Below are 9,853 nucleotides of genomic sequence, written 5' to 3'. Positions count from 1 at the left end.
CATTTTTCAAGCTCTGAAAGAAAATGGATGCCAACCAAGAATCATATACCCAGCAAAACTTACCTTCAAATTTGACGATGAAATAAGATCATTCCATGATAAACAAAAGCTAAAAGAATTTACAAAAAGAAAGCCAGCATTACAGAACATTCTCAGCAAAATATTTCATGAGGAAGAGATAAAAAACAAAGAAGCAAATCAGCAAAGGGAGGAATTATCCTAAAGGAACTGTCAAATAAAGGAGGAACCAAGATGTGTCAAAAATTTTAAATATGAACCAAATGAGTGGGAATACAAATCATATCTCAATAATAACCCTGAATGTTAATGGCCTGAATTCATCAATCAAAAGACATAGACTGGCAGATTGGATTAAAAAGAAAGATCCAACAATATGTTGCCTGCAAGAGACTCACCTCATAGAAAGAGATACCCATTGACTAAAGGTGAAAGGATGGGGAAAAACATACCATGCACATGGGCTCAGCAAAAAGGCTGGAGTATCCATCCTCATTTCAGATAATGTGGACTTCAAGCCAATGTTAGTTAGAAGGGATAAAGAAGGACATTTCATACTGCTTAAGGGAAGCATAAATCAGCAAGATATAACAATCATAAACATCTATGCCCCAAACAGTGGCTCATCCATGTATGTTAAACAAATCCTTCTCAATTTTAGAAACCAAATAGACCATAACACAATAATACTAGGTGATTTTAACACGCCTCTTTCACCACTGGACAGATCTTCCAAACAAAAATTGAACAAAGAAACCATAGATCTCAATAACACAATCAATAATTTAGACTTAACAGACATTTATAGAATATACCATCCAACCAAGAGCGAATACACTTTCTTCTCAGCAGCACATGGATCCTTCTCTAAAATAGACCATATATTATGCCACAAAGCTAATGTCAGCAAATACAAGAAGATAGAGACACTACCTTGTATTCTATCAGATCATAATGGATTGAAGTTACAAATTAATGAAAGAGTAAAAAACAGAAACTACTCCAACACCTGGAGATTAAACAATATGCTACTATGTGATGAATGGATAGCAAAAGATATTAGGAAGGAAATTAAAAAATTCTTAGAGGTAAACGAGAACAAAGAAACATCATATCAAAATCTCTGGGACACTATGAAAGCGGTACTTAGAGGAAGATTTATTTCATGGAGCGCATTTAATAAAAGAAGTAAAACTCAAAAAATAAATGACCTAACACTACAGCTCAAAGCCCTAGAAAAAGAAGAACAGACCAACACCAAAAGTAGTAGAAGACAGGAAATAGTTAAACTGAGAGCTGAAATCAACGAAATTGAAACGAAAGAAACAATACAAAAAATTGACAAAATAAATAGTTGGTTCTTCGAAAAAATAAACAAAATTGATAAACCTTTAGCCACACTAATAAAGAGAAGACGAGAGAAAACCCAAATTACTAAAATTCGGAATGAATAAGGAAATATCACAACAGACACAACTGAAATACAAAACATAATTAGAAGCTATTTTGAAAATCTATACTCCAACAAAATAGAAAATTTCGAAGACATCAACAGGTTCCTAGAGACATATGAATTGCCTAAACTGAAGGAGGAGGACATACACAATTTAAATAGACCAATTTCAAGTAATGAAATAGAAGAGGTCATCAAAAGCCTTCCAACAAAGAAAAGTCCAGGACCAGATGGGTTCTCAGCCGAGTTCTACAAAACTTTTAAAGAAGAACTCATTCCAATACTTCTCAAAGTATTCCAGAAAATAGAAGAGGAGGGAACTCTCCCAAACTCATTCTATGAAGCCAATATTACCCTGATTCCTAAACCAGACAGAGACACATCAAGGAAAGAAAATTTCAGACCAATATCCTTAATGAACATCGACGCAAAAATTCTAAACAAAATTTTAGCAAATCGCATACAAAAACATATTAAAAAGATAGTGCACCATGATCAAGTGGGTTTCATCCCAGGGATGCAAGGTTGGTTCAACATCAGGAAATCAACAAATGTCATTCACCATATCAATAGACTTAAAGTCAAGAATCACATGATTATTTCAATAGATGCAGAAAAAGCATTTGATAAAATACAGCACCCCTTCATGCTCAAAACACTAGAAAAAATAGGGATAGTGGGAACATTTCTTAACATTGTAAAGGCCATCTACGCTAAACCCATGGCTAATATCATTCTAAATGGTGAAAAACTGAAAGCATTCCCTCTAAAAACTGGAACAAGGCAGGGATGCCCTCTTTCACCATTTCTATTCAATATCGTCCTTGAAACTCTAGCCAGAGCAATTAGACAGACCAAAGAAATTAAAGGGATACGAATAGGAAAAGAAGAACTCAAACTATCCCTATTTGCTGATGATATGATGGTATACTTAGAGGAACCAGGAAATTCCACCAGAAAACTTTTAGATCTCATAAGTGAATTCAGTAAAGTAGCGGGATATAAGATCAACGCACATAAATCTAAGGCATTTTTATACATAAGCGATGAATCTTCAGAAAGAGAAATTAGGAAAACTACCCCATTCACAATAGCTTCGAAAAAAATAAAGTATTTGGGAATCAATCTCACAAAAGAGGTGAAAGACCTCTACAATGAGAACTACAGAACACTAAAGAAAGAAATTCAAGAAAACCTTAGAAGATGGAAAGATCTCCCATGTTCTTGGATAGGAAGAATTAATATTGTCAAAATGGCCATACTACCAAAAGTGCTATACAGATTCAATGCAATTCCAATTAAAATCCCAATGATGTACCTTACAGAAATAGAGCAAGCAATTATGAAATTCATCTGGAAGAATAAAAAACCCAGAATAGCTAAAGCAATCCTTGGCAGAAAGAGTGAAGCAGGGGTATCGCAATACCAGATCTTCAACTCTACTACAAAGCAACAGTAACAAAAACGGCATGGTATTGGTACCAAAATAGAAAGGTGGATCAGTGGTACAGTATAGAGGACACGGACACAAACCCAAATAAATACAATTTTCTCATACTAGACAAAGGGGCCAAAAATATGCAATGGAGAAAAGATAGCCTCTTCAACAAATGGTGCTGGGAGAATTGGAAATCCATATGCAACAGAATGAAACTAAACCCATATCTCTCACCATGCACGAAACTAAACTCAAAATGGATTAAGGATCTCGGAATCAGACCAGAGACCTTGCATCTTATAGAAGAAAAAGTAGGTCCAGAGCTTCAACATGTCGGCTTAGGACCAGACTTCCTCAACAGGACTCCCATAGCACAAGAAATAAAAGCAAGAATTAATAACTGGGATAGATTCAAACTAAAAAGCTTTCTCTCAGCAAAGGAAACTATCAGCAATGCAAAGAAAGAGCCTACAGAGTGGGAGAAAATCTTTGCCAATCATACTTCAGATAGAGCACTAATCTCCAGAATCTATAAAGAACTCAAAAAACTCTACACCAAGAATGTAAATAATCCAACTGACAAATGGGCTAAGGAAATGAATAGACACTTCACAGAAGAAGATATACAAGCAATCAACAAACATATGGAAAAATGTTCAACATCTCTAGTAATAAGAGAAATGCAAATCAAAACCACCCTAAGATTCCATCTCACCCCAATTAGAATGGCAATTATCAAGAATACAAGCAACAACAGGTGTTGGCGAGGATGTGGGGAGAAAGGTACACTCTTACATTGCTGGTGGGGCTGCAAATTAGTGCAGCCACTCTGGAAAGCAGTGTGGAGATTCCTTAGAAAACTTGGAATGGAAACACCATTTGACCCAGCTATCCCACTCCTTGGCCTATACCCAAAGGACTTAAAATCAGCATATTACAGAGATACAGCCACATCAATGTTCATAGCTGCTCAGTTCACAATAGCCAGATTGTGGAACCAACCTAGATGTCCTTCAATTGATGAATGGATAAAGAAAATGTGGTATATATATACAATGGAATATTACTCAGCCATAAAGAACGATAAAATTATGGCATTTGTAGGCAAATGGAGGAAACTGGAGAATATCATGCTAAGTGAGATAAGCCAATCTCAAAAAACCAAAGGACAAATGATATCGCTAATAAGTGGATGATGACACATAATGGGGGGTGGGAAGGGTTCGTGTTGGGGTTGGAGTTGGGTTTAGGGAGGGGGGCAGGAATGGAGGATGGAAGGACTGTCTAGATGGAGGGGAAGGGTGGGAGGGGAGGGGGGAAGGGAAAAAATGGCAGAATGAATCAAACAACATTACCCTATGTAAATTTATGATTACACAAATGGTATGCCTTTACGCCATGTACAGACAGAGAAACAACATGTATCCCATTTGTTTACAATAAAAAAAAAAAAGACGGTGCCAAGCACCCATATGTAAACCTATTTTTAAGTGTCTGATAAATATAATTATTGCATAGTTTTATTTTTCTTATTTATGTAGATGAAAAATATTGAAATTCAGAAAAAAAAATTCAAGTAACCTATTGAAGGTTAAAAAGCCAGGAAGAGTTTGTTTTGAAGTCAAATCTTTCGAATCCAAGTCTTAGATGATTTCTTTGGCCTTACCAGCGCTTTCCTCCCCTGGACCCCTTTCCCTGTCTCCAATCTTATGCCTCTTTATTCACCAAAAGCCTACCAAATATCCAAGCATGCGTGCCAAGCTGCAGAGGATTAAAAAAACTAAAAATACATAGACTCTGCCTTCAAAGAGTTCACAGTCTATCAGCAGGAAAAAATGGAAAAGAAAGTGGAGGCATTGACGTGGGGCAATATCACAGAGCTGACAGCACAGACAGGCCAACTGCCCACCCAGGGGAACTGAGGTGCTCTGAGAGTCCAGGATGGCCTGACGCTCGATTCAGTCGACAGGCGAGCACAGCAGCGTGAAAAGATGAACTTACGGCACAACAGGGACAGACTGCCATCACGGGAAAGCAAACACGAACTGCAAGATCCTGCTGCAGTTTCTGAGGTCTGGAATCTGCATCTCCAGGGAGTTTGCTGAGGTGGAACAAAATGGAGAGTGAAAGTTGGTGGGAGATGAAGTGCATGTGGAGAGAAGCAGATCCTGGGCAGAGTCTACTGCATGTTGTGGAGAACAGGCGCTATGACCCTGGCAGTCATTGGGGGAAGGGGTAAAGGTTCTAGTTTGCTCAGACTTACCATGAAATATGATGGCTAATTTTTCTTGGAAACAAGATAAGAAGAGGAAAATGTGGCAATGATCCCGGTGCAAGATGGTGGACTAGAAGAAGGAATCAGGGGTGGGGATTGAACGCAGAAGCTCAGGCTGCAAACTGGTCAGCCATGACTGAAGGCTGACAGGCTGAGGGAAACCAGGGAAGGAAGTGGAGTTGGGGAGTCGAACGAGAAGAAAGCAAGACAAAAGAGTTCAAAGATACCCCCCAGCATCTCCGTGGAAAACATGGAACAGCCTTCTTGGAGGGAAACATTTGAGCACAACTAAAATGGAAGTTAAGGAGCCAGAGAAGGCAAGGAAGGAAATACAGAAAACTAGGGAATGAGTCAGAGGCAAGTTCCCAGTCAGGGCAGAAGCGAAGGCCACTGGAGACTTTGCAGGTGGCGAGGCTTCGGGGCAGAGGCTGCCGTCATCCCCGGAATGGAGGCGGGAATGGTGTGGGTCAAGACATGGTTGTAGACTGTGAAGGACAGAAATTTACATACCGTACACATAGCAGAATGAGAGCTCAATGATTTTCCAAATTTCCTGATGAAGCAGGAGGCAAAGTTCTCTCTGCTGAGGATGAGCAGGAGGGGGACCTGTGAACTAGCATCCTGCTCTCTGCGTAAAACTTCTCTTCCTCTACAATTGTTCTGGTCAGGTCTTTTAATCACAGCAGTGGAAAAAGTTGATTAAATCATGGTGGAGAATCCATTTTAGAAAACACAAGTGCCAGATCTCATTAGATTCAGTGTACTTTTAATTACTAATATTTTTTAACTTCCCATTAGTCTCTCTTTTCCTATAAATCTTAAGAGCAAAAAAAAGTTCTACCTTCCTACATATTAACATATTATGGTCCCAAATACTGAAATGCTCTGCAATTGAATCATCTTGAAATGGTAATACTTTTCAATTTATATTTCTATAAGGGCAGAACTTAGAATCTATTAATGAATAAGTGCAATGAATCCTTGAAAGAGCAGGAATTTTTAAAAAATCATATAATTCTTTACATTACTATTGAATTAACTCTGCAAGAATTTCAATGAATTGAATGTTACTTGCATATTCTTTTTCCTACCAAGTAAAACATAAAATTATTTTTTCCAAAATCAAATACTAAACTTTATATTTCTGAGCCCATATCAAATATTCTGTCTCCCTGATCGTTTTTGTAGAAAAATCTTACAGACATTCAAGTAAGTGAGTATGCTTTAGGTTTTTCTAGAGAAAAGAATCTAAAAACTGGATTGATCTGAGAGAACAATCAAAAGTAAATATGAAATCCTTATAAAAATTTAAGATTAAACCTAAAGTTAAGTGAAATTAGAAATTTGTTTATTCATGGTGATGAGTGATAGGTAACTCAATAATTTCACAAGAGAGCAACATTTTTATAAACTTCATTAGAAATATAATAGTTATCTCTAGCATTTTACTACAACTCTAACAATGAAAAACCACCAAGCTAATGAAAGATTCTATGGAAGACATCCAATGGAACTAGTTTTAATACAGCATCTGATAGAAAATGTGTTTTGCAGAAATTTATATATACAAGTTCATCACAGAATTTTATCAGTTTTTTTTTTATAATTCTAGGCATTTCAGTTCTGTAGGCACAAAGTCATAAACTTTTTTTCCTGATGAAATAAACCTTAAAGTGAAAGCACTAATTTCAGTTCCCTGTTGGATTAATTTCAATCAGTAATGGGATAATGGTGACAGTGGTTCTGATTTAATTCACTGAGAGTTAAAAGCTGTTTAAATAAACAATTTCTAAGTCTTAAAAAACAAATTATTTTGAAGAAATTGGTACTTTTAGCATAACTTTCAAGTTTTAAAAAAATTACTCAGAAAAATGTAGGAGAAGGACAGGGAAAAGAGAAGAAAGAGGGGGATGTTAGATTTTGTTAGGGTTAATATAAACATAACTTGAGTGTTTTATTTAAGAAAAATGTTGGTTAAATCTCTACCTGATAAACTATATTTGATGTCATAAGCAATACTTATTTTGATTCTAAACTTATATTTCTAATACAAAATATATTTTTCTTTCCTTGGGAGAAGGAAAGCAAAAAAGGTAAAAAAACATTTTCAACTGAAATTTTATTTTTTAAATAATTATTGGTATTTTCCAATATTTAGAATATGCTTATTAGATATGTGAAATTTTCAAAAACTACATCAATAATAATCCCCTTAAATACTTTATATTTTTTAAGTCCTCAGAAGACCCATTTGATTTGTATAACACCATAAACATATAAATACTTACTACTTTTCAATGGCTATAAGAAATTAGAAATTTGCTACAAGATATGTTTTACTTTTTTGCTACAAGATTGTTTCAAAATGAATTCTCACATCATTTAAACTCATCCCACTATACCTACAATGAAAAACAATATTTTACCATCTAAGAAGACTCGGATTGATCCAAATAATTGAAATTCTATAAATATACATGAATAATAATAATACATCATAAAAAGAAGTTAAGGGTAGCACAATTCTATCTAGCAGGTAACATGAAGAACTGATAAACATTTTCCATGCACAATTACATTAGCTCACTGTGAGGAACTGAAAACACATCCAATTATGCAACATGCCAGTGAAATCACAATTACACTATTAGACCTGTTACACTATCAAAATTCAAACCCTTGCCCTAAAAATAAATTTTGAATCAGGTCATAGTTCTTTAGCATACTGTAGACATTCAATACATGCTATAATAATTATTCATTATTATAATTAATCACTATGATGTTACTACAAATGAAACAAGTAATTGAATGGATGCTAATGTAAGACTATGCTGTTTAGGGAATGTTTATTAGAAAGAAAATAAAAAATAATGATTTATGAATATTCAACTTGAGCATGGCAGTTATTATCAAAGCAACTAAAATATTTCTTTGGTGAGTTAAAAGCAATTAATGAATAAATTATATTTTAACTAAAAGAGAAAAAATAACCCTAAATCTAGACTGATCTATTTATACTACTGAGAATTACTACATGGGCTTGGTTAAGGGGCTAAGAGTTGTCAGTACATAACAAAATGAGGAAAGGACAATTTTCTTTATTTAAAAGGAACTTGCATTTCTTATATGATAGTTCCACTTTTCTAAAGCAGCTTGAAAAAATGACACATTCAAACTTATACCCATCCTTAGTTGCTTGGGAAACTGAGGAAGAAAGAAGTCTCCTTCCTACATGCAACTTTTACTAGACATGAAACCTTGGAAGAATGAGACAATTGTGACAAAACTAGAGGGGCACATCAGAAGCATTCAATCAGAAGGCCCAATCTAGACTCCTCTAAACTAGTTCTGGTAGGATATGGAATTTTAAAACTCCAAATCCAGAGTATAATTGACAATGATAAAGTTGGAACACACTTGCTGTAGGAAATCACTCCTTTTGAAAAGTATGTGTTCATGGATGCAGCTACTTTCAAAAAGATCTAAAATCCATCCTGTATCACTGCAATTAAAAAAATGAAAGATGAGAAGGAATCTGTAGAAATTTTAATTGTTTACATCTTGAATTAACTTTTTATTCAGTTTCCTTTCTACCTGCTTGGTTCTTCATATGGGATTGAATATGTATGTTTTACAAGATATGTGATTCAGAAACATTTTCAAAATAGACATCTATTCTTCATCATCCTTTTTCTTTTCCAGTGGTGCAAATGCCTTGTTTATTCTGCAAACAAGGTTCAGAAATGTTACAGACACAGATGCACAGGTTGGGAACATGGGGTGGTCACGTCACACAGCAGGCTGCCTCTGTTGTGCCAAACAACCACCTGGGCTCTGGTGAGCAGGAACTGCATGGTCTCCTCCAGAGGGCCAAGCATCAATCCTTAAGAACCAGGGGCACCTTCACTGGTCAGCCACCTCCTTGCCGCTGAGCACCTCCACGATGGCGAGGGCAAACTCAAAGTTGGTCCTGGGCCGGTGACTGGTGAGGATCAGGCCATTCTGCTCCATGCAGCTCTTGGAGTAGCTGTAGTGACTCCAGTTCATCATTTGTCTTTTGCAAGTGGGTGCATTGTAACTTTGTTTCCAAAACCTATTTCATGAGCCAAAAGAGCCGTAGAACCTGCACAGATGGCAGCTATGAAGCCCTTCCTATTCTCCTGCTCCTTCAGGATCTCCTTCACAGCAGCAGACTCAGATAAATTCTGTGCACCCAGATTACCTCCTGGTAGAACCATCACATCGTATGGTCCCTGCTTTCAAGGATCTTCAAGACTGGCATCAGGACAAATGACAACATCAGGGCTACATTGTACTGGGTCTTTTCCAGACAGACCTGCAATGGTAATCCCAGCTGGTCTCATGACATCTACAGGAATGACTTCTGCTCCTTTGGACAGGATGACCAGGGCTCTTTTTGAAGTCATTTGGATGTATGTTTTAAAGTCTGTGGGAACAAAAGCTCATCCTTTTTCATTTTAATTTTAGATAAGGAAATTTGGTGACCAATTTATATGGTAGATTTCTAAATAATCTAAAAAATATTTTTACTATTTTATCATTAATAAATTACAATATTACAGGCTACATTGTAATAATATGTTCATATGTTTATGATTGTTCAATCTAGAATTTGTACAAAACTTCTGCCAGGTTTCTGAGCCTC

At 36.1% G+C, this 9,853-nt stretch overlaps 1 pseudogene; it reads right to left on the bottom strand.

Annotated features, from left to right (window-relative positions):
• Positions 1–9,090: 9,090 nt before the first annotated feature.
• LOC124974361 (Parkinson disease protein 7 homolog) lies at positions 9,091–9,614 on the bottom strand (annotated as a pseudogene).
• Positions 9,615–9,853: the final 239 nt, after the last annotated feature.

The sequence above is a fragment of the Sciurus carolinensis genome, unplaced genomic scaffold (genome assembly GCF_902686445.1).
Source record: "Sciurus carolinensis unplaced genomic scaffold, mSciCar1.2, whole genome shotgun sequence".
In the NCBI taxonomy this organism is placed as follows: Eukaryota; Metazoa; Chordata; class Mammalia; order Rodentia; family Sciuridae; genus Sciurus; species Sciurus carolinensis.
Note: the sequence above shows the minus strand (reverse complement) of the source record. Positions and strands in the feature narration are given on the sequence as shown.